This window comes from Rhynchophorus ferrugineus, unplaced genomic scaffold (genome assembly GCF_030347505.1).
Source record: "Rhynchophorus ferrugineus isolate W39M unplaced genomic scaffold, kcgeb_rfMv2 rfM10, whole genome shotgun sequence".
In the NCBI taxonomy this organism is placed as follows: Eukaryota; Metazoa; Arthropoda; class Insecta; order Coleoptera; family Curculionidae; genus Rhynchophorus; species Rhynchophorus ferrugineus.
Genome location: NW_027472589.1, coordinates 26,758,135 through 26,779,423, shown reverse-complemented (window position 1 = coordinate 26,779,423; position 21,289 = coordinate 26,758,135). Strand labels below are relative to the sequence as shown.

The following is a 21,289-nucleotide window of genomic DNA, read 5'->3' as shown; positions in this document are numbered from 1 at the left end:
CTATAGTATCTGGGTACATTTATTATGATTTTTAGGGCCTTGTGTTTAAATACTTGTCGTAATTTATTATGTACTGATACTTATGCTTTCTTCATTCCAATTGTTGCTATATGGAATGATAATATTAGTTATTGTTATCCAGGAGATACCATTTTTTTAACTTCCAAATATGTACAAAACTATTAATAGAAAAGTGTATGAACTGTGCACTTATTTAAGATTAACTATCTGCATTCAATATTATTATAAATCCTATCTAAAGCTTCAAAACTTATGCATGCAATGCAGGATACAAAATTAACATTATATGAATTTCGAATGAAGATTGAATTTGACAAAATGAGAAATACACTTTACATTGTTAAAATATGATGGTGATGGTTTGCGAATACTCCCCTGTCCAGGATACGGTGACTGATGAATGGGAAGAGCTCTCAAACGCGACAGGTCCTGTTTTAAGATATATTAGAGACCGAAGGGTGGCTGTAGAAAAATTTTTGCCTAAGTGGCGCAAAGGGGATACCAAATTTATAATGCAAACAAGCATCTGTACATGTCGGCGTTGAAAAAACGACCGTCGTTTGTTATTGATGATTGTTTTTCGAACAGTTAGGTAGACACTTTTTTGTCAGTCTATTCATTTATATCATAGTTTTAAAACGTTTTTTATATAGAGTTTCATCAAAAATATAGATTCATATAAAATTTTTCAAAAATTGTTATGTTGTTCCGCAATCTTTGTTATTCGGCAAGAAAAACACGATTTTACTGTTTACAAGTATATTTTCTTATTCTTCCCGAATGTCATATATGGCAATGGACAAAATAATATGAACGCCTGCTATAAACGCAATATTAATTTATAAATAAGGTGTTCAGCCACCATTTTCTTTTAAAACAGCTGCAGTTCTTCACGGAGTAGGTTTGTAAAGTGTCAGAATAGTTTCTAGTGGAATACTGTCGAATTGTATCAATTTTTTTACCACGTAGTACCATCTTATATGATAATATGGTACTATAATAAATCCGCTTTGAGAAATATGGAAAAACCGAAATCACCTTCTTTAGCTCATTATTTAACACGTAAACATTTTTGTTTTGAGTAAGTTTACCATCTGAGTAACATAAGTTCTCATGATAGCCAATTCTGAAGAGCAAAGAGGTTATAAAGAAAATATATACATTTGTAATACTCTACTACCGACTTATAACCCATATTTTATGAAATTTTAATGATTAATTAATATTAAGTTATACAACAAATATAAAAACATATTAAAATAATGATTTCACAGGATTTACTACAGATGGTACAGATGGTACATTTGTGACCAACTGCTGTTTAGTATATGTATTTCGTTGAAGCGTGAACAAAAATATTTTTCAGTGCGCTGAAAATGTCTGAATTTGTACCCAGTTAATCGCATTTCTGTGAAGTTTAACTTTTTTTACTTCAATCTGAAGAAAAATACCGCTGAAGGCCATGAGGTGTTGTATGGAGCTTTTGGTAACCATACTCCAATGTTTTCAATATGGGAATACTGGTTTAGACGTTTTAAAAGTGGTGATTTTGACACGGAAGATAAAGAGCATTCTAGACAGCCAAAACAATTTGGTGAAGACGAGAATATAAAGACATTACTCGATTAAACCATAAATAATACAGACCTTACTCCTTCTGACTACTACTTGTTCCGATATATAAGCCGTGACCTGTCTGAATAGTGCTTTACCCCAAAAGATGAGTTGATTCGTAAATATCCTCAAAAGAGGCATCGTTCTTTGGGGATTCTGGCTTAGCGAATAAGGAGGTAAGACAAAGTAAAACAGTTGTGGTTATATGATGTGACCGATTTTAATGACCTTAAAAAAATATGAGAGAGAGAAAAGTGAACGGCGCAGTTTCACCTGCCGAGACGCTTGGACAGTGGATGGTGGCACGTCTGAACTGAACAATGGTCAGTGACTGAATGATACAAAGTACCCTTCAATAAGATCCCAGATAACCGTCTTGGGGTTGCCAGATCTTCGTTATCGTTTACTGGACGTCGTTGTTGGCACACCACACGTGTTCAACATCTGTGATAATATTCTCTTGGTATTTTATAGGTCTCTGTACTAAGATGTAGAATTCGACATGTCTAAAAGTCGCTAAGGTTTTTTGAGATGGAATCCGTAAATTGCTTGAAAGATGTGGAAAAGTTGCTACTACTGATAGAGAATACTTTGAATAAAATACATTGTGCTGACTTGTTACAAGTTTGGTCAAGGCCACAGTGCGAATTTCCTATTGTTGCGATAATCGTGGGTTCGAATCATACTGGAGCATGGATGTACTTTATATTTGCGTTTGAAATTGTAAATGTTTTTATAGGTAACAATGAAATATCCGACAAGGAATAACCATCCCAGTTACGTCAGTAACTAAGCAGAGTAAGACCGGAGGTTTTCTGGGGTGGTTTCTAAGATGGTCACTGGCCAGTCGATAGGCTTGATGACGAGGACCGTGGTTTAAAGTCCACGTCAAACTGTAAGGCCATTCCAGATAAACACTGGTCGGTATAATGGAGACTCTAAAATATAACAAAACAAAAATCAATTAAAGCCGTTGTATAAACCAGTATATGGTTCTAATATTTGAAAAATCTTTACCCAAACTCACCGATAACTGAAAATTAGTGACTAGTCAGTCACAAAACAAGATGAGCCATAAGAAAAATCGGTAACCAAAAACTGCAATTAATTAGACTTACGGGGGGAATCAAATATAAACGGTTATATTGCTATTTAGCTTTGCACGTAATTCCGATCTAGAGGATTCGATAGTCGAGTGTTCTATCCGTAGTACAGCCATGAGTGAACGCGAGCTACCTTCGTCTGTTGCACCACGCATCATCATAAATTATCGAACCAAACGACGGGGTATGCCCATTCGAGACGTCATCATCCTTCATGACAACGCCAGTCCACACACCACAGTTTTGACAAAGAATAAATAGGAAGAAATGCGCTGGGAAACCCTCGAGCAGCCTAGTCCTGACTTGTCACCTGGTGATTATCTTTTGCTTGTGCCCTTGAAAGAATCACTTGGAGGCAAAAGATTTGTACGAAAAAAAAATGAAGAAGTGGACGAGTATGTGCGCAATTGGCTGACAACTCACCCTCAAACTCTTTATGAAGAAGCAATATTCAAGCTTCCATGTCGGCGGCAAAAGTGTGTAGAGCACGGAGGTGACTACATTGAAATATGTTAAATGTTGAATTTGTGTATACCATTGATCAATAAATTTCTTTTACAAAATTACCGTTTATGTTTGATTCTTTGTATTTATATTTATATTTTAAATAAAATGTGTGCATTATTGTTATTATTTACATTTGTACGAACGAAATGATAATATTCCGTGGATTATTACCAAAGTATCGTTCGCTAGACTACGCGAACTGCAGAAAAATTATGATAATAACTTACCGACGACAAACGATCCAAAAAAGTTTGCACGGAGCACGAAGACAAAAACCCGCTCATAATTCAACTCCCGATTATCAGTCCCGAACGGAAGACAAATACGAACGTGGGACTGCAAGGAGCGGGGAGTCGTCGGGCGCGAGTTGGCGAAACTCTCCCGCCGCCAGCCGGGAAATGGATACACGGACCGTCCCGAACAAATTACTTTGGCCTTCCGTCATCGCAACTTTCAATATTGCTCGGCAGACAGGGCGATCTGTTAAGATTCCTGCTCGTCCTCGTCGCCGTAGTCGTGTCCGCGAGCTCTTCCTCCCTCTCCTGCCCCCGCGCTGGAGAAAAATCGCCGCCGGGGCCCTTCTCCTCCGCTTCCCGCTCGTTCCCCTTAACTTTGTCGAAAAGGTCGAATGGCCGGACGAAGAAGTTTCGTCAACGCGAACTTTTCTCGGAGTTGTTCTGTTTGTTTCGTGTGACGTTTTAACATTACGCTCACGTGTTTCAGTTAAAAAGGGAAGAATTATCGAAAAGGTTACTATTCGAAGTTAATTTGGGTCGATTACATGCATTACCTGATCCATTTGGTCTCTAATGAGCATTCTGAGGAGTTGGTCATTACTGGGCAATTGTTTCAGGTCATCGTCTTCTGCTGCTGCGGTCGTCGATTTCGGTTCACCAAATAATAAACTGTGTTTTGAACGATTTCTGGACTTTATTTACTTATTTTAATTCCTACACATTACATATGTAGTCTACGACGCTTATATTCTTATTGTGTACACAATGTTTACTATTTACCCGCCTATATTCTAACTTAACTTAACTTTTTATACATGTCAAACGTTACAGCTAATTACGTCGAAGATATTCGAAGTATTTTAATCATCGAAGAATTAAATATTGCCCATCGACGTTTAAATCATTAATAATAAAAACTCCTTTAGGTATAAAGATTGAATAATGATTGAAGGGGCGTTTTCAATATTAGAAGAATTGTGGAATTGTGACTGTAGGTTCATTCCTGGACAGAATCCAGTTCATAGAAGTCCACGAAAACTTGAAATTCCTCTTTGCTATTCAAAATATCGAGGTCATGGTTATCAGGTCTGTGACGTTTAAAGTTAATTTAAAAGACTTTGCATGTTACTTGGACAACAAGCTGGATTAAAAAAAAAATTCTTGCTTTTTGTGTCTGTGGGATAGCCGAAACCGAACAAAATACTAAACACTAAACCAAACAATACAAAACACCAGAGGGGCTTAAAGTTGGTGAAAAAAATATCCTCCAAGAATCATTGGTACCTCCACCTAGCTAAAGCTCTTTTACCACCATTGCTCATAAAATAGGGATTGATGAATTAGTAGAATTACTTCCCAAAGATGGAGATTGCTTCAAATACTTAGTACCAAAGTTTACAAAAATACCACATTAGACACTTAAATAACGTAGTATTTTTTTCAAGATGTTAAATAATTTCGATGTCGTGTTTGTATTTACAACCAACATCATTTATTTCCTTCTTCGGTAATTAGTTTTATAAAATCAAACCCTTCGGTCTAATTACCTGTCGCGTATTCCAATACCGACATGTTAAGTTGAATCTACAGACTATATCAACAATATTTCTTTACCAATAGTATATATCTATATTATAGGGCTTATTAGTTGAGCAATAATTGTCCTTGTTTTTTTTATTAAACTAATACATAGCAAAAAAACAGTAATTAGTATATTCATAGAACATATCTAATGAACCATAAAATTATATTTAGTATTAATATTAAAAATTGTTTGTGATTACATGAAAATTATTTCCGTTACTATTTCATTTAAGTTATGGTATCAATATAATAATTAGGGAATATATATTAATAAAACACATGAATAAATAATCGTAAACGCCCGTTATGCAAATAGTTTCAAAGGTTCATTACATAATTCGATACAGATTTATAAATTTGAATGTAATAATGTAACAGAAATTAAATTTATTTATTTATTTTGTTACGAGAAACTTATTTCTTATATGTAAACAATATATATTAGAGTTGGGAACTATCGACTGAAAACAGTCGAAACAGTCGATAGTCAAAAAAACAGCGACTGAAAATACTAATTAATATTTTCAGTCAAATGCATGGTTCGATTGTTTTTTAATTTGTGATGTCAGACGATGATCTATGAACCCTTTCCTGTATAAGTTGTGAGAGAGGAAAGGACGGAGTTAGTGGCGTGGAGCAGTTAATTTTATATGAGCTTATATTTTCCAATGGTAGTATAAACGAGACGGAGATATTCCTTCATGTACTTACTTTAAAAAATATAAAAAAGATAAAAAGAAAAAGATAAGTACTGAATACTATTAACATGCAATTTATGATTTTATTTTAAACGATGTAGAATTACTTTTATATTTATAACCATAAACCATAAATCATAAATACTGTATAAAATTTAAACATATACCTAATCATAGAAAAAAAAACTAATCCGTGACATAACTAAAAATCATTGCACATTGTATTATTGAACGGAAATATTTTTTAACAAAAATCGAGAGAGTAATCGTATTGTTACCTATTATTGCCATAAAAACAGTCAAAAGTGGTTTACTATTTACCATTCACAATATTAATTTTTTTACCCTATTACATTAACAATTTTGAAAAATATCTTTCCAAAATGCTGCTATATTAATATACAATATATTGTTATTTACAAGCAAACTACCAAAAAATTTTTTATACTTCTATAGGAACAATTTTAGTCTCTATGCCACATAGTTTATAGCGACAGGAATATTTCATTATTGTTTAATTAAATTTGGGCATCTTATTAATGATACTAAAATTCTTTCATGCATCCAATGATATTTCGCTATTTTAAAACGATCAAATTAGTGTTAAAGTTTTTTTATCTTTAACTTTAAGAACTAATTTATAAATCTATATTGTTTTTTCCTTTTTTTACAGGGCCTAACACCTGCATCACCCTTTAAAAAGAACGGTAAGTGTAAGAAAATATCACGTAAATACTTCAAATTTGTTTTACATAATATTTATTATAAATATATAAATAGGGTAATCTAATATCTATTTACAAGAGCATTAGGTGCTTGCTTGTGTTCTGGTCATGATTTTACCTTTTCATTTTTTTATATTAATCTCTCAGAACTTCAACAATCTACCCGTGGGCAATACGTATTATTATGTGATTTCCTTTATATAGTATACCTATCCTGACACGTAGAAAATCACCTCGGTAAGTGGTCTGCTGTATAACTTATAATCTATATGTTATTCTAGATAATATTTCAACTAGTTTTAAAGTATATCCTAACTTATTCAGATATTATTCCAACTTATTATAGAGCTTATTAAATCTCACTCCATGTATCTATTAATCAGTTCGTATGGTAGTTTGCTTTTTAGCCTATGCACTACGCTGTCATCGCGCACTTTTAACCGTTTGGCGAGTGCATTGGAATGAGCATTGTGCATTGTGCTAATAGTCTTTCATAGTACTTCGCACTGACACTTCGAATCACACTCGTTATAGGTTCTAAGGGGATATCGCGCTGAATTAGTTTGTTGGACACTTAATATCATCGACGGGCATCGACGATGACTCGCAACACTTTGTTCTGGAACCTCTGGAGGATAACTATGTAAGATTTGCTAGTAGTACCCCACAGTTTAATGCCATAGGTCCTATGGCCTATGGAAATGGGCCTATGTACTAATTAATATAGCAAAACCTTGTTATCTATTGATAATTTAGATGTACGCCCTCTCAGCCAATACATTTGGTTTAGTTTGAGCCCAAGCTGATTGCATTTTGTCACTATAGGTTTTTTCCAACGATTTCATTTAAAAAAAATAGTTATTGATAATAATTGGTACAACGTATGTTAATCAAAGTATTTTCCATCATTTCGTACAATATGGAAATGAATTGACTTCTTCAGCATGTTCAGTATGTTATTGCAATGCGTTTCCGATCGTTAGTCGCTATTGTTGATTTTTTTTGCAACAATACATCCTTAAATTTGTTCAACTGACGCCGGCAGTTCTGCAGTAACAGTTTCATCTCATCATATTCACAGCAAGACTTGATGGCAATGAATGTTCGGCTTTGATGTCGATGTGGATGATCCTTTTTTACTAACCTATAACATTTGACACTTGGGTTTATCGTTGTAAATCCACTTATCATCACTAGGTACGGTAAGTCTTCTTTTATATCCGGCAAGCCATGCAATCTCGATATTGAAACGTTTCGAGTTGGCATTCTCTGTCAATTCCTTTCGATTTTCCCTTTTTTGTAGCCATCGTTATGTTGTCTGAACGTTCTTTAAAAGTTGAGCTGATCTTTCGTCAATAAGTGTTTTAATAAAAACTACCTGGACTAGTTTTTCTCTCCGTTGTGGGAGAACTTCTTCTATAGCTGTCTGAGCAGACTCCCGTTGGAACTCCTTTTTTTGTTTATTGTTGCTAATTGCCCTTGCGCCCTGATTGCTCACAGCTGACGATTTTAGCTGGACATGTTTGCGAATGAAATTAATAAAAAAAATACTTTACACTACTTAATTTATTTGCACTGATTACAATTAAATGAAACAAGCCGAGCTTTCATATGAGTCTTTGAATCTATACTTGTCGACTCTGATCTCACGAATTATCGAGAATTGTGAGTTTAACAAATTTAATTGAAAGAGTATTGAGGATTAGAACACATCGGTTCGACCTATTTAAGGTGGTATGTATGTCACGCTCACTCCAAAAGTATACTGCATTTGCTAATCACCTTTTTTTCTAGCCAATAGTCAATTATAAAGGTTTTTCCATCTCAAATAAGTCAGAGGCTAGGTAGAGTCACAAAACATGTTCAAATGCTGTTCGACAAAATGCCAAAGAGGTCAAAATGCCGCCATAAATCTATAAAAATGCAGATATTATAAAAGCAGTATTGTGGGAAGTGACTATTAGAATTTTACAAGCATAACTAACAATTTTACACATTTATCTCTCCCACATCTTTAACAAAAAGTTTCGATTGAAATTCCTAGCCCTCACAGTTCTTATCACCACTTTTAAGTCGTTAAAACCAAAAGCGACAATTAATATGTCACGGAGCAGAAATCATAAGTTTCTAAAAGTCTATGCTATTACGTCATGTTTATGATATATTTATTTGAACTACTGTAGCGACCGCTACAACCCTTTAGGCCACCACTGTTACATCTACATTAAATTCAAAGGTTGGCAATGCTGATGAATTTGTACTCTTTTTTCTCTACCCCTTGTAAGAGTACCACTTCTATAGCGTTTCCGTACTTCCTTAACCTAACCTAATATCCTTTCTATCCTCCCATCGAACACATGTAGTATCTAACACATGAAATAAAAGTGTTTATTCAGCTGGTGTTTTCTGTTCCCGTACGAATTCCTTCCACCGAAATAGTAGTGAGTGTTCCGATAAACGATCTCATCGACAACCACACATGATACTGCACGCCATCTATAACAAAACAGAGGAAGCAAAATTAGGTAAACAAAAACCAAAAAAAAAGTTAAAAAATACATGCAGTTCTCTCTTTCTACCTTCGTTTGCCACAAGAAATAATAGAATCAGTTAAGGAAATATTTATTTATATATTTTCCCTATGAAAAAAAAAACAAATAACCGTGGAAAGAAACGACTCGAAACGCAAACGAAGGAATTTCATTGAATCTCCCTCCCCTTCCCCCCGTCGCGTCGCCGCTTCGCCGCGCACCCTTTTTACGACCGATACACCTGCACGCCGTTAACCCCCCTCCCCTTCGGAGCCGTTATCCCCCCACACCCGTCGCCCCGCTCCCATCTCGACTATACATCGTTTACCGCGGCCCAAAATGTCACATATATGAAGTCGATGGCGGCATAAAGAAAGATATAAACCGGAACCGTACGCGAAATACGCCTCCCCGGAGACGTCGCGACGCCGCGCCGTCTAACGCGGAAATACGTCCACGGTAAATAAATCCGCAGCGTACGGCGGCCCCGTAAAAGCGAAACAAATCCGCCAGGATTATGAACTCCGTGTCGAAGACGGTGGGGAGTCTGCCGACGACGTTGGTCTTTCGCAGTTTGGAACAGCCGTATTTTGTTGTATACGCTACGGCGGGTCGTTCAGTAAGTTCACGGAGCGAACATGAAAATAAAAGAGAAAAAACAAATTTATTGTTGTATTAAAAGTAACTATAGTTTTTAAATACGATTCCTGCTAATTTCTATAAACATATTCTAATTAATATTAAAGATTATAGTATTATAACTATTTTTACGAGAAGAGACTGAATTCAACTAAATATGTCGAATGTTCCAAAATTGTTTATAATAATTCACATTTTTTCATTGAGTTTCTCATTACGTCACATTCACATTTTTCTTCTTTGTGTATCTACAAAATGCTGACCCTGTCCAAGCTAAATTATGGATGTCAATGCTTCATTTCTGCGGCTTCTTCTTCTCTAAATACAGCGATAAGAATAGCACAGGGAGCTTTTCGAACAAGCCCGGTGGAGAGCTTGTATTGGGAGACGGAAATATCCCCAATAGAGAGCAGGAAGGAATTACTCCTCAGAAAATACGCTAATTCGCTGCTATTTAAAAGGAGAAACTTGTCACAGCGCAATAATTTCTTTAAATACGGCGCTAGACTCGCAATTAACAGATACAGATGATCATAACACGTCAATTGAAAAGTCCCCGGCCTACCATAGTGCTTGTTCTAATATCCCAGAATTTGTGATAACAGGTCAATTAAAAAGTCCCCGGCCTGACACTAGAATTAAATTCATATGTTTTTTAGTTAGCCCTAATCCTCAAAAGATGCGTGTATAAATTTGACAGCTGTCGGATCATTAGTTTGTGAATTATAGCATTTTGAGTGAAGCAAGAGGTTGTTACCGACGAAAACATTTAAAAACACTCTAAAGATATCAACTGAACGTAAACATCATATCATTCATGGATATTTGGGTATGAGAAAGCTGTGTGCCAGGTGGGTGCCGCGCGAGCTCATTTTGACCAAAAACAACGACGAGTTGATGTTCAAGCATAATAAGCCCGCGTTTTTGCGTCGATATATGACAATGGATGAAACATGGCTCCATCATTTCACTCCGAAGTCTAATCGACAACCATCCGAGTGGACTGCACACGATGAACACGCTCCAAATCGTGGGAAAACGCAACAGTCGGCTGGCAGGGTTATAGCGTCTGTATTTTGGGATGTGCATGGAATAACTTTCATTAACTGCCTTGAAAAAGGAAGGACCATCAACAGCTGGAAAAACGCTTCAACAAGACAATGCACCGTGTCACAAGTCAGTGAAAACGATGGCACAAATCTATGAATTGGGCTTCGAATTGCTTCCTCATCCACCGTATTCTCCACATCTGGCCCTCAGCGATTACCTCCTGTTCCCAGATCTCAAAGGAATTATCGCTGGGAAGAAATGTTCGTCTAATGAGGAGGTGATCGCCGAGACTGAGGCCTATTTTGAAACAAAGGACAAATCGTACTACAAAAATTATATCGAAAAGTTGGAGGGTCACTATAATCAGTGTATAACCCTTGAAGGGAATTATGTTGAATAAAAAAAACTAATTTTGGCAAAAAATGTGTTTTACTGTGGTAGGGCGGGGGCTTTTCAATTGACCTGTTACGTATATAAGTATAATTTAAGTATCAGTAAAACCTATAATTACGTCGCAACAAACTGTTTATAAGGTAAATTAGGGGACGGATTACAATCAGCAACCCATTTAAAAAAAATTGTTCCAGTTTTCTACATATTCAATAATATAATTATTTTACTATTTTTGACCATTAACGGCCATTTATTGAATTAAAAAGTAGAAACCCGAAATTAACATAAATTGCACCGAGTCTCTTATACGTTTAACATTAATAATCAATGACAAACAAACTACTATTTCAACAAAATATTTGGTTATTGTCTTCCGAATATCGTCATATTTTTGTGTTGCCACTTTCTTTGTTCGTCGCTCGTGGCGCTCATGTGTTGTAAAAAAAACAGCAGATGTATTTTGAGAGATCTGAGAAATGTATTCGAGTGTCTGAACAATACTTTCAAACGATGCCCATGTTGCTGATTCATCAGGCGTTAAACATTTTGTAAACCTTGCGGCAACAATTAGTTTTAGAGTGTCAGGTCTGAATCTGGTCTAATATCATTAAGATATGCTAAAAGTTTTTAATTAGATGTCTCCTGACAGTGTATTCCTAGCTATGAGATTATTTAATTAAATACTATTGTTTGAAATTTTTCACGAGAAAACATTAAATTTACGAGATGCATTAAAATTAATTCAAGTCCTTATAGATAATTCGTTTTCATAGTACACAAACCCAATGTTCTTTTATATGATATCGCGTATGTTACCAACGTTGTGAATGCATAAACATTAAGGAACATTGAAGATAATTAACATGATTATTGTCATACATAATTATTTCGAATGAATTAGCATACGTATACTTGTTCATTTAATAATAATTAGAAACAGATGCTTAAATAAGATATGCGGTGCTGCAGACTTTCCAACTTGTGCAATGAATAAATCATTATTTAGTTACTATTTTCGCAACGCTAGAACATTTACCTATGCGTTTTATTCATGCATGATTCGATTATCAGATATATCTGCATCGAAGAAAATTGGTTTTGAAAGGATAATTAACAACAAACTTTATGTGAGTATATAATACTGGTAATAAAAAATTACTGTAATTGAAAATAAATAGGAATATTTAATATCAGTTTTAAAATTTTGTAATTAGTGGATAATGGTTAAGAATATTTAAATATGGCGATCTTAACTTCAGTTATATTCTAGGTACTTTAAACATTTTAAGAAACCTATTCTTGTATACTTGTTTTTTAGCTTTTTAATAGGTTCCACAGCATTTCTCTCACGTTCCTTCGGTCTAATAAACCACATATTTTTGTTCAATCCTCTAAACAATCGATAACAATTAATTTACATCCTCAATCAATAGATCCTTTTCTATATTTTTGGCTCATTTCTCTACTCGAAATCTCCATTTGACTATTGAAGTCTCTGAAGCATTCGTTTGACAAATATCTGAGCCATACATAAGCGGCCGAATTTTAATATTAATTGTAATACTTCCTCTTCTTCACACGCACCATCTTAGAGAAGCAAAATTTCCTGAGGCTTGGTCGATTATGCTTATTATTATTCATTTGTTTCATTAATTTCAAAAATAGATTTTACTTCCAAAGTAATGGCGGACAATCCATTGGTTGTCAATACTTTTGTCTTATTAGGACTATTTTTCGATACCATCACCATGCGCTTTTAAATTCCCTTCATTTCAAATATTTTATCTTGTGGTAACATGACGATAACCTATCCAAAAACTACCAGTGGTTTCGTACAATTATTGGTCTATTCTCGTACTTCTTCTTTTCAATCAAGCCATGCTGCAATAGTATATGTTTTACAACTCTTGCAACGTGTTACGAGCTTTGCCATGAATGAAGGCCAAGAATATACCGCTTGGGCGTCGATGTGAATGGCACTCCCATGACTTTTTGTAATTATAATTGTAGTAGTAGATTCATTTTTCATTTCCAGTTACAATACGCTACAGAAGCCTCTTAACTTTTTGCTTGGTAAGCGAATAACATTTTCAATAAATGCCGTGTGATAGATTTTGTTTTTATTTGAATCTTTCGCATCGGATTTAAACATATGGGAACAGTTAACTACTAAATGGTCTAAAAATTTTTTGATAGTTTAAACTGAATTTTTTCCCAACCATTGTTGCAATTCATTGTCTTCAAACTTTTCCTCCGATCGATTCTTTGTCATTGAGTAATTGAAATATGATGAGCAGCATCAGTATAGGTTTTTAAAAATGTTTGACGGGCTTCAGCAGCAAATTTCTTTTAACCAAATACCAAAAATAAATGATAAATGATAATGATTATAGGGAAAGCTTTGTTTATTCGTCGACGTATGTAGAGTTAATTTTGAACTCTGGTCGTAAAATATATATTTAAATAAAACAATACAAATTAATTTAACTTTTTATAATACCCAACTAACATCTTTATATTGTCAGGTAATAATGAAATATGATGGTACTGACAGTTAATATTAATGGCAGCTTATAATACTGTGCAAACAACGCACCGTCAACTAACGGTATTGCACACTGTGCCAAGGGAAGGTAATGCATAACGTACCAACTTATACCCTAACACTAACAATAATTCACGTGCAATGAGATCAAGGGAATCAGACGCTCGAGATCCTGCCAATAGGGTTAGGGCCTCGCCTGGGTAAAGTTAAATCTTCAGTATATAAATAAGGTTGTAAATACTAGTAAATAAATAAATAAATAAATAAATAAATAAATAAGCAACTCTGTTGGAATTGTATAATCACTTCTCCTAACTCCTATTACGATGAACGTGCAATGGGTACAAGGGAAGAAGCCAGAGGCAAACGCGCTAGATACGCTATCATCAAGAGCCGGCAGGAACCACATTTGGTACCGTTTAGGTATGCTTCGACTTGCAATGCGATCAATGGAGGCAACGCGCGAGATCCTGCCACTAAAATTAGTGGACCTCGGTAGGATTAAGATACAAATTCAAATAAATAAATAATCAATAATCTGTTGCTACTGCGCACTCACTTCTCCAGCTTCAGCTATGGCGAACATGCAATGCGTACAAAGGAAAAAGCCAAATGCCACACGCTAGGTACTCTGTCACGAAGAGGCAGCAGATAACAATTTCGGTGGTGTTTATGTATGCTTGTTATCCATAGATCTACATAGAATTGCACATCAATAACTCTGACCAACACTTATAATTGATAGTGACAGTTGCAAGCATGAAACGGTTATCTTTGCTTTATCATAATTTAAAAATTATGAGGAATATACTACGATTCGATATACCACGAATAGAGAGTAACAAATAGAAAATAATAAATAGAATAATTATGCCAATTTTATAAAAAAGAACATTGTCTGTACGTTATTCGGTCCAAGTTCTATGAACCTCTCCAATCTTACCCTGGCCGCAAGTACATATGGCTCCAAATCTCACAGCGGACTTGGCAGTGGATATGTGATGGACAACCGGGCATTCCGTTTCAAGCTCCTTGAACAGAGTTCAGTATTGACCGCTGAACTATTCGCGATATTCAAAGCTTCATCGTACATCTCAACACAAATATTCAAAGAATGGCTACACCCGAATGTTTCCTGGAATAGAGGTTCAACCATTCCCTGGTCACCATCTCACTGTCAGTTATCCGTATCCTCTATCCAAATGGGGTTAGAACAAGTTTTCTGTGTATCCCTTCTCACGTTGGTATGCCGGAAAATGAACGCGCGGATAGTGCAGCAAAATTGGCAGCCTCATTTCCCCTACCCATCAGGGATGTTTGTGTCCATACCGACTTTATACCATTCGTATCTAGTTTCATAAATAGCGAGGTACAACGTCGTTGGGCCGAGGAGGCCAACCAGGACAGGCTCTTTGAGATTAAAGGTGATTTCTCCTCTCTTCGCGTTTCTTCCCTTCGTCACCGTATTTTGAATCGACTGAGATGGGGCCACTGTCGTTTCTCTCACGGTCACTTGCACGGCTCACCTAGATTAGAAGTATGGGCAGGTATATGCAAATGTTAAAAATGCCACAGAAAAAAATACAGACAGACTCCTCGGATTTTTACGAGATATCGATATTCTCCATAGAATCTCATCTATGCTAAGTTTAGAGATACTGGCCAAATAACCACTACCACTTCGGTATGGATGCAGATGTGTGCAATCTGGATAGAACCTCTACTTCGTTATGGTGGTGTTTATAGTCCTGTATTTGGGTTCATTTTTAAATTGTATATACACTATTTATTGTATTAAATTATGTTTTTATTGAAAAAAGTACTTACTGTTTTTTATATTTCGTATATTTGATCTCTGATACAGCTAACAACAAGCTGATCTTGATTCATCACCTGTTTCACATAAACATGGTTTATTTTCGATGAATTTAAAGTTACACTGTTTTTTATTTTTGCGAGTTTATAACCCGTAAACATAATATTTTGAAGATTTTTCAGACGTTTAACAAACGGAGAACTTTTGCAGACTCTTTCGGTTACATGATCGAACTTCTCTAACAGCATTCTATCTCTTTTTAAGTAGAATAAAATGAGAAATATAATATTGTCTGACTATAAAATGAATTTACAACTTTAGACCGACACATATAGACACACGTGTCACTATTGTTTTGAATTGACTATATAAATATGTTGCATATGTAACACAACCATCCACTTTCTAATTGTGTATGTGAAAAGCTTCTTATTTTCCCCAATAAGACGAGAATACGAGATAAAAAAAAAACGAAAAAATAACACGCCGAACTCAGTCGAAATAACAGATCCATAAATAACGAACGATCGAACGCGAGATTCCGCGAATAGCTCGACGCCCAGATACGATCTTGAATAATGCGCGAAATCAAAACTGCGCGCTACTTAAAATGCAAACGGTACCCTTGTCTGGATATTATAAAGCGGAAAAATAATTTCCTGCCCAGAAATGTCGGCGGAATATCAAATAGCATAGATTTAATCCGGCCGCTGGCTGTTTTACCAACGCCGCTCTCTCAGTTTGCCACTGTTGCTCCTGCTGCCGCCGACCTTCTCCCCTCCGGCCGCACCGCTTCGCCCTATCGCGTCGACGTTCGTTCCTGCCGCCAGCGCCCGCTTCGGCATCGGAATTTTTCGTGGAAGTCCTGGACCATTAGCGAGCGTGTGTGTGTGCGCGTGGAGGGCTGGAAAAGACGGCAAAAAATCCTTCATTTTTGCTCGCGACGTGGACTTATAACGGTTAAATGATGATGACTTTTCTTTCGTTTTTTCTCCTCGCTTTTCCTTTCGTTCGGTTCTCGATTTTAACCCAAAGTCGAAAATTACTACGACTATATAGATTATATACAGTGTATCCACTGCGAAAGTTAAAATAAAGTGTTATAAATAAAACAACAGAGACGTTACAAATAAAATAAAAGATGTATAGAAGCATTTCGTCTAACAGCTGTTTTTTTTTTATAAAACAACCTCCAAATAGTTTCCATTGATCGTTACACAGTCCCCTAAATCTGAATTTTTTTTTCCTTTCAAAAGTGTCCTTTGGACTGCGCAACATTTTTTTAGGTCTAGCTTTTGGTATGGCCAGTTTTGCTTTCGTTCGGTTCTCGATTTTAACCCAATGTCGAAAATTACTACGACTATATAGATTATATACAGTGTATCCACTGCAAAAGTTAAAATAAAGTCTTATAAATAAAACAATAGAGACGTTACAAATAAAATAAAAGTTGTGTAGGAATGTTCGTCGGATCGATCGGTCGGTTGAAATGTGTGGCTGCCGCTGCGATTATTTGTCAGAACACTCACTACTATTTTTTGGAAGGAATTTGCACGGGAACTAAAAACACTGGTTGAATCAAAGGTGTTTATTTTAACTTACGATTGATACATGTGGTCGATGGGAGAATTGACAGGATATTAGGTTAAGGTGAAGGAAGTACGGTAGCGCTGTGGAAGTGGTACTGTTACAGGGGGACGGTGATAAGAAAAGAGAGCGAGACGTCGTCCTGATGGTCTTTTATACCCTGGAACTGCATGGTACCAATCCACCGGCGTTGCCAACCTTTGTAGTTGTTGATGGTGAATTGGTGGTGGCCTAAAGGGTCGTGGCGGTCGCCACAGTTGTATAGAAGCATTTCGTCTAACAGCTGTTTTTTTTTTTGTATAAAACACCCTCCAAATAGTTTCCATTGATCATTACACACTCCTCTAAATCTGAATTTTTTTTCCTTTCAAAAGTTTCCTTTGGGCTGCGCAACATTATTTTAGCTCTAGCTTGTGGTATGGCGAGTTTTGCTTTCGTTCGGTTCTCGATTTTAACCCAAAGTCGAAAATTACTACGACTATATAGATTATATACAGTGTATCCACTGCGAAAGTTAACAAAAAGTGTTATAAATAAAACAACAGAGACGTTACAAATAAAATAAAAGTTGTATAGAAGCATTTCGTCTAACAGCTGTTTTTTTGTATAAAACAATCTCCAAATAGTTTCCACTGATCGTTATACACTCCTCTAAATCTGAATTTTTTTCCTTTCAAAAGTTTCCTTTGGACTGCTCAACATTATTTTAGGTCTAGCTTGTGGTATGGCGAGTTTTGCTTTCGTTCGGTTCTCGATTTTAACCCAATGTCGAAAATTACTACGACTATAGAGATTATATACAGTGTATCCACTGCGAAAGTTAAAATAAAGTGTTATAAATAAAACAACAGAGACGTTACAAATAAAATAAAAGTTATATAGAAGCATTTCGTCTAACAGCTGTTTTTTTTTTGTATAAAACAACCTCCAATAAGTTTCCATTGATCGTTACACGCTCCCCTAAATCTGAATTTTTTTCCTTTCAAAAGTTTCCTTTGGACTGCTCAACATTTTTTAGGTCTAGCCTTTGGTATGGCGAGTTTTGCTTTCGTTCGGTTCTCGATTTTAACCCAATGTCGAAAATTACTACGACTATAGAGATTATATACAGTGTATCCACTGCGAAAGTTAAAATAAAGTGTTATAAATAAAACAACAGAGACGTTACAAATAAAATAAAAGTTATATAGAAGCATTTCGTCTAACAGCTGTTTTTTTTTTGTATAAAACAACCTCCAATAAGTTTCCATTGATCGTTACACGCTCCCCTAAATCTGAATTTTTTTCCTTTCAAAAGTTTCCTTTGGACTGCTCAACATTTTTTAGGTCTAGCCTTTGGTATGGCGAGTTTTGCTTTCGTTCGGTTCTCGATTTTAACCCAATGTCGAAAATTACTACGACTATAGAGATTATATACAGTGTATCCACTGCGAAAGTTAAAATAAAGTGTTATAAATAAAACAACAGAGACGTTACAAATAAAATAAAAGTTATATAGAAGCATTTCGTCTAACAGCTGTTTTTTTTTTGTATAAAACAACCTCCAATAAGTTTCCATTGATCGTTACACGCTCCCCTAAATCTGAATTTTTTTCCTTTCAAAAGTTTCCTTTGGACTGCTCAACATTTTTTAGGTCTAGCCTTTGGTATGGCGAGTTTTGCTTTCGTTCGGTTCTCGATTTTAACCCAATGTCGAAAATTACTACGACTATAGAGATTATATACAGTGTATCCACTGCGAAAGTTAAAATAAAGTGTTATAAATAAAACAACAGAGACGTTACAAATAAAATAAAAGTTATATAGAAGCATTTCGTCTAACAGCTGTTTTTTTTTTGTATAAAACAACCTCCAATAAGTTTCCATTGATCGTTACACGCTCCCCTAAATCTGAATTTTTTTCCTTTCAAAAGTTTCCTTTGGACTGCTCAACATTTTTTAGGTCTAGCCTTTGGTATGGCGAGTTTTGCTTTCGTTCGGTTCTCGATTTTAACCCAATGTCGAAAATTACTACGACTATAGAGATTATATACAGTGTATCCACTGCGAAAGTTAAAATAAAGTGTTATAAATAAAACAACAGAGACGTTACAAATAAAATAAAAGTTATATAGAAGCATTTCGTCTAACAGCTGTTTTTTTTTTGTATAAAACAACCTCCAATAAGTTTCCATTGATCGTTACACGCTCCCCTAAATCTGAATTTTTTTCCTTTCAAAAGTTTCCTTTGGACTGCTCAACATTTTTTAGGTCTAGCCTTTGGTATGGCGAGTTTTGCTTTCGTTCGGTTCTCGATTTTAACCCAATGTCGAAAATTACTACGACTATAGAGATTATATACAGTGTATCCACTGCGAAAGTTAAAATAAAGTGTTATAAATAAAACAACAGAGACGTTACAAATAAAATAAAAGTTATATAGAAGCATTTCGTCTAACAGCTGTTTTTTTTTTGTATAAAACAACCTCCAATAAGTTTCCATTGATCGTTACACGCTCCCCTAAATCTGAATTTTTTTCCTTTCAAAAGTTTCCTTTGGACTGCTCAACATTTTTTAGGTCTAGCCTTTGGTATGGCGAGTTTTGCTTTCGTTCGGTTCTCGATTTTAACCCAATGTCGAAAATTACTACGACTATAGAGATTATATACAGTGTATCCACTGCGAAAGTTAAAATAAAGTGTTATAAATAAAACAACAGAGACGTTACAAATAAAATAAAAGTTATATAGAAGCATTTCGTCTAACAGCTGTTTTTTTTTTGTATAAAACAACCTCCAATAAGTTTCCATTGATCGTTACACGCTCCCCTAAATCTGAATTTTTTTCCTTTCAAAAGTTTCCTTTGGACTGCTCAACATTTTTTAGGTCTAGCCTTTGGTATGGCGAGTTTTGCTTTCGTTCGGTTCTCGATTTTAACCCAATGTCGAAAATTACTACGACTATAGAGATTATATACAGTGTATCCACTGCGAAAGTTAAAATAAAGTGTTATAAATAAAACAACAGAGACGTTACAAATAAAATAAAAGTTATATAGAAGCATTTCGTCTAACAGCTGTTTTTTTTTTGTATAAAACAACCTCCAATAAGTTTCCATTGATCGTTACACGCTCCCCTAAATCTGAATTTTTTTCCTTTCAAAAGTTTCCTTTGGACTGCTCAACATTTTTTAGGTCTAGCCTTTGGTATGGCCAGTTTTGCTTTCGTTCGGTTCTCGATTTTAACCCAATGTCGAAAATTACTACGACTATAGAGATTATATACAGTGTATCCACTGCGAAAGTTAAAATAAAGTGTTATAAATAAAACAACAGAGACGTTACAAATAAAATAAAAGTTATATAGAAGCATTTCGTCTAACAGCTGTTTTTTTTTTGTATAAAACAACCTCCAATAAGTTTCCATTGATCGTTACACGCTCCCCTAAATCTGAATTTTTTTCCTTTCAAAAGTTTCCTTTGGACTGCTCAACATTTTTTAGGTCTAGCCTTTGGTATGGCGAGTTTTGCTTTCGTTCGGTTCTCGATTTTAACCCAATGTCGAAAATTACTACGACTATAGAGATTATATACAGTGTATCCACTGCGAAAGTTAAAATAAAGTGTTATAAATAAAACAACAGAGACGTTACAAATAAAATAAAAGTTATATAGAAGCATTTCGTCTAACAGCTGTTTTTTTTTTGTATAAAACAACCTCCAATAAGTTTCCATTGATCGTTACACGCTCCCCTAAATCTGAATTTTTTTCCTTTCAAAAGTTTCCTTTGGACTGCTCAACATTTTTTAGGTCTAGCCTTTGGTATGGCGAGTTTTGCTTTCGTTCGGTTCTCGATTTTAACCCAATGTCGAAAATTACTACGACTATAGAGATTATATACAGTGTATCCACTGCGAAAGTTAAAATAAAGTGTTATAAATAAAACAACAGAGACGTTACAAATAAAATAAAAGTTATATAGAAGCATTTCGTCTAACAGCTGTTTTTTTTTTGTATAAAACAACCTCCAATAAGTTTCCATTGATCGTTACACGCTCCCCTAAATCTGAATTTTTTTCCTTTCAAAAGTTTCCTTTGGACTGCTCAACATTTTTTAGGTCTAGCCTTTGGTATGGCGAGTTTTGCTTTCGTTCGGTTCTCGATTTTAACCCAATGTCGAAAATTACTACGACTATAGAGATTATATACAGTGTATCCACTGCGAAAGTTAAAATAAAGTGTTATAAATAAAACAACAGA

General features: G+C 35.2%; 1 long non-coding RNA gene across 1 annotated transcript in view; it reads left to right on the top strand.

Moving 5' to 3' along the window:
- Positions 1-21,289, top strand: part of LOC143203947 (uncharacterized) — an 86,248-nt gene that overhangs the window by 52,360 nt on the left and 12,599 nt on the right. Inside the window, exon 3 of the long non-coding RNA XR_013007472.1 lies at positions 6,437-6,470. This is a non-coding gene — a long non-coding RNA (uncharacterized LOC143203947). The remainder of the gene's footprint in view (positions 1-6,436; positions 6,471-21,289) is intronic.